This window comes from Pinus tabuliformis, chromosome 6 (assembly GCF_031772625.1).
Source record: "Pinus tabuliformis cultivar Carrire ecotype Pingquan chromosome 6, CPIR1, whole genome shotgun sequence".
In the NCBI taxonomy this organism is placed as follows: Eukaryota; Viridiplantae; Streptophyta; class Pinopsida; order Pinales; family Pinaceae; genus Pinus; species Pinus tabuliformis.
In genome coordinates, this window is record NC_142292.1 from 669,628,920 (window position 1) to 669,634,466 (window position 5,547).

General features: G+C 29.5%; 1 long non-coding RNA gene across 1 annotated transcript; it reads left to right on the top strand.

Moving 5' to 3' along the window:
- The first annotated feature begins 1,276 nt into the window (after window positions 1-1,276).
- On the top strand, window positions 1,277-2,101 carry LOC149260403 (uncharacterized). Its single transcript, XR_016248272.1, has 3 exons — window positions 1,277-1,644; window positions 1,802-1,866; window positions 1,972-2,101. It is a non-coding gene; the product is annotated as an uncharacterized LOC149260403 (long non-coding RNA).
- The last annotated feature ends 3,446 nt before the right edge of the window (window positions 2,102-5,547 follow it).

Consider the following 5,547-nt stretch of genomic DNA (forward strand, 5'->3'; position numbering starts at 1 on the left):
TTCAACACTTTGAAAACCCCTTGGGGAATTCAAATTTTGTAGATTAAACAACTTAAATCAATTTTTTTTAAATCTTTGCTGGATTTTTGTTAAAGTTAACCAAAAAAAAAACCCTAAAAAAGGTAATTTGGTCTATAAGTTAGACTAAGCTCCAAATAAATAGGTATAACTTATACTTGTTGAAATTCAACATGGAGAAGGTATACGAATGAATATTTTCCAAATCTTGACAATTAGTTAAGATACTATATATAAATATGATCCAAAAAAAATAATTTATTAAAAAATATATTCAATAGTTTAAGGATATCATTAATATTTTTGATCCACTGACATAAATATACACATTACTTAAGCACATTTTACATAAATGTTAGTCAAATATTGATAACTATAACCATATCTATAATTATTAAAAATATTGATCTAATATATATTAAATAATAAAAAAATATTTTATACAAAAGCAATTTTTTCCTCAAAATATATAATATATAATTTTTTTATTTGATTAACATAATACAAACATTACTTAAACATCTTTTTATAAAAGTAATTTATGATATTAGTATTAACTTAAATATGGCAACATTGACCATGTCTATTAATAATTAAAAATATCACTCTCATATATATATATTAAAAAATAGAAAATTATTTAATACTAAAACATATTTTCCGAGAAATATATATTTCTGGGAATATATTAATAGATACATAATATATTAATATATTAATACAAAATATTAAAAAAACTTTAATTATAAACTTATCATTTATCATTCACGAATTTAAATGCATCTTAGGATGAAATTGATCATAATCTTATTATTTATCATTCATATGTAATGAATTGAAAATTGAACACTCACGTCATCAAAACCATGCAACTTTTTTGATAAATTGCCAAGCATCTTTTTAAAATAAACTTTAATGTGACCTCTTCAAAAACCATGACCATGGAGCCTTTTATAAGTTTGAAAGTGAACTTGATTGTGTCAATGCCAAGCATTTAAGAATCAACTGGACGAACGGAACCGCCTTTTCCATTCTAGATTTTTTTTTGAGAACTTTAATGTGTCGATGGCAAGTCATTTAGATTCAAATGGAATAACGGTACCTTCATTCATGCTAGCTTTTTCAGAAAGTCGGTGACGGTCCCCAGTAGCCATTCTGAGCTGGAACCTGCCACCTCAGATTTCAAGAATCTTGATGGTCGAGAATTCTCTTAGAACATGACCGTTTTCTAAAGATAAGATCGAGAGGGAAAATATGGTATGGCATTGCTATATATTACGATCTAGTGCAATTAACGTTTGTTCTGCCTACTCTGTTTTTCTTTGATCTCCTCCCATGGTGGTAGACTGGTGTGGTGTGTTATGATTGATTATGTGGAGCGCTCCCTTTGGTTTTTTGTCTGTGTATGTTCTTTTGTTTGGTACGTGGGTTTGTTGTATGTTTGTGCTGTTGTTATTATTGTTTTTATATGTGTTCTGTGTGAAATTAACCACCTAGGGTGAGCCAGTGCACACGAGGAAACATTTCTGAAACAGAGGCGAGGTATTTCAGTGAAATAAATTAGCTTGTTCCTCTGTTCAATGGATGGATGAATTAGGTCGTTCCTCTGTTGAATGGATTATTGAGGTAAGAGAGATCTGCGCTTTAGTTTCTCCATATTAATACGAACAGCAGTTGGAATCTCCAATTTCTCTGGTTTCTGTTTCAGTAATTCATTTGTTATTTGTAGGTGTTTCTGCATTAACATTTCTTTACTTGTTTGCTTTTAATTTCTTGATTCCAGCGTCCAGGGCAGAGCATTGGGTGCAAAGCGCCTAGTGAATAGGACTACAGAGCCATATTTGCAAGGTACTGTGCGGTGTGGTGTTTATAGATTTGATTTCTTTGTGAACAATTCATCTAATTATTTTCAAAATTGCTAACGTGATTTGTTTGTTCATTTCTTTCTTTCAGGGACTTCGCTGCTGTGTATAGCGTGGAGAGTTTCCTGTACAAAGGCTCCGGTGAGCACTGTTGCTCTGAAGCACTATTGTTCTAAGGTACCTTCCCAGCTTTTCTAGACTTGATTGTCTTGCAGTTTGAAGCAGCAATTTGTGGTTAAGAAAATATTGAGGAACTGGAATAAAGATTAAGTTAATGATGTAAATTCTTCTTGTAATCGTGTGATTCATTTCTAAAAGATTTCATTAGACTCAATTTTTGGTCAAGTAAATATAGAGGAACTGGGATAAAGATCAGGTATAATGATGTAAATTCTTCTTGTAATCAATTAATAAGTCATGTTTAAGTTTATTGTGTGATTCATTTCTAAAAGATTTCATTAGACTCCAAAGAGATTTGCAGGCTCTCTGTACAGATAGGAAGTTAAAAAACGAATTGATTTCGATGTCTTGAAATTCAAGAAACCACCTGCGCGAGTCTGATAAATGTTGCTTTAATGTTTAAATTTAATGCAACGATACGGGTATAGGCGTTCCCCAATAAACTAAAATTTAGAGTAGGCCTATTTATCTAAATGTGGGAGCGCGGGAAACCCTTGGAAATTGACCCTTATCATCCGCTTAGTCTCGCCATTCCTGAGGTCGTTTAGGTTGTTCGCTGCACTTAATTATTGAATCTGAATTCTCTTGAGGTTATTTCTTTGTAAATTATTGATTCCGATTCACGGCATGATGAGGGCAGAGTATCAGAATCAGAAATTGTTTAGTATATTTTATCATCTCTCTAGATGCAATTTGAAGAAGCATCTGGACTTTCATTTTCTATTTATTTATGTATTTAAAGAGTATTTAAGTTTCAATTTATTTTACTTGAATCAGAATATTTATGTGAGGGATTTTGCGTAGACCTCTGTTTTCAGTCAAAGCGGTGGTTCCATTGATCTTTGGTTTTGTTTTCTTTTTCAAATCTCTCTGCATTTATTTAGCGGAAATACCTGTTTCTCGTAATTGATTACTGTAGATCTCTATATAGAGTTCTATCAATCGATTTGCTTTGAATGCTATTGAACTTCAGGTTTGCCATTAAATTTTCTTGTGGTAAGATTTTCATTGCCATAATAGAAAATAAATTTATATGGAATTTAGGTTTTTTTTGTCTCTCCATTGAGCTTGTATTTGTTGGACATTTTTTTAATGAGCAGCAGAGGTGGCTTAAAATTAAATTTACAACCAGTGATGTTTGGTTCTAGTTCATTTTCCAATTCCTTGTCCCTGGACATTTTTTAAAGTCGAGGCTGCAGTTTCTTGCTCTGTTAGAGGATTTGCCTAAGTGTTCGCGAACTTCAACTTTAGGTCCGCCAATTAGACTTGAGACTTGCTAGGTGGTAGGAGTCTGCCATTGCAGAAAGAAAAGGAGACTTGCTAGGTGGCAGGAGTCTGCCATTGAGATGAGTTGGTGGTCCATCCATCGTGTTTCTATCTAGTGGTTTTAAAAGACCTTTGAATTAGTTGAATTAAACTATATTTCACATTAAAGTTTGAATAAAAAAATAAATAATTTCACATTTTTATGGATTTAAATTTATATTTTATTAAAATTTAAATAAATAAAGAAAGAATTTAAACATTTAGATTGGGTTAAATTAAATAAAGGTATATGAATTTATGAGCTGGCGTTCTGTTAATTTAGAAAGTACGACTGTACTCTAGTCAGTGTCGCTAACAAAGTTAAAAACATGAAATATATCGGGTTTAGAAAAAAATATGAGAATCAACCCACCTTGCCAAGTCTATCTGGCCACGCTTATAAGAGCCATCACATGACATGATAATTGATGACATGATGAATAGTCTGTGCTCTCGGAGTCGATTTATTTGATCTAATGTGGATGGTGGGGCCTGGTCACCTTTAAAACACGCTTTTACCTAATTCCAAGTGGATTGTGAATCCACGTGACACATATATCAACGAAATAGAATCATAAACGAATGTGCCCACGTGTTGATCGTAATAGTGAATCCCCTCCTGTTGAATTTATCATTATTAGAATAATCAAAACCGGAGTACATATAATAGAAAGATGTAATATGAAATTTATATATTTTAATATTATTAATAATAATAATTAATTTTTAAATTTAAATTATTTGATTATAAAAAATTATTGAACTATATATATTTTATTATTTTATACATTTGAATTTGTGATTTTTTTTTTTAAACCTATATTTTTAATTATTAAATTTATTCAAATTATATTAATAATAAATATTAATATAATTAAAAAATCAATTTAATTAATTATATATAAATATTTATTTATTTAATTAAATATATATTTAATTAAAATTGAAAATTTATTTAATTGTAAGGTTAATTTTATATTATTAAATTTAAATAATATATATGTATATTTTTTTAAATTTCAATTTATGTTAATCAAATAATTTTTTATTTAAACCAATTATCCATATGGAGATAAGGGTTTTTGTGTGCCCATTGAGCTTGTATTTTTTGGACATTTTTAAAGTTGAATTTTCAATTACTTAAGATTAAATTTACAACTAGTGATGTCTGGTTCTAGTTCTTTTGCTTTTTTCAAGTGCCTATTCGTATATGCAGTAAGATTTTTGTTTCTCCTATTTGAATACCTCAAACCTCTATGCTCTGTTAGAGGATTTACTTGAATACTAGCGAATTTCAACTTTAAGTCTGCCATTAGACTTGCTAGTTAGTAGGAGTCTGCCATTATAAAAAGAAAATTTTAAGTAGAACCGAGTTTATAGTCTATGCATTGAGTTTCTATCAAATGGACTCTAAATACGGACTATGGGCTTAGTTGATTAAATTATATTTCACATGTATTAAATATATTAAAGTTTAAATAAATATTTGAATTGGTTTAAATAGATTGTGGGATTAGTTGCATCAAATTATATTTCACACATATTTAATAGATTAAAGTTTAAATAAATAAATAAAGATGTGCACATTTATATTGGTTTAAATTAAATAAAGCTTAATAAAAGTATATGAATTTATGAGTTGGTGGTTAATTTAGAAAGTAGGAGCGTACTCTAGCCGTCGCTAACAGAATACAAACATTAAATATATCGGGTTTACAAAAAAAGTATGAAAATCAATCCGCTTTGGTAAAATTTATTTGGTCCTCTATAAAAATCAAACCCATGGCTACAATGTTAAAAGCCATGAGGTTTATCCGTGGAGATAATTGATGACACCAATGAATGGCGTGTGATGCAAGTAGGATAGGAGTCGATTTATTTTATCTGATGTGGATGGTTAGGCTTGGTCCCATTCAGAACATACCTTTACCCAATCCACGTGACAAATATATGCAAGAAATAGAATCATTGTGTTCCATTCTTTTAATAATGAATCCCCGTCATGCTAATAATAAAAAACCAAGTGCAAATAATAGATAGACGTAATGTATATGGAATTGATATATTGTATTATTAATATTTATAATAATTTAATCTCAAAGTTCTGGTTAAGTTATTTGATTATTAAAATTTATTAATGTAAATTTGAAGTATATAGAAAGAAAGAAAGAAAGAAAGAAAG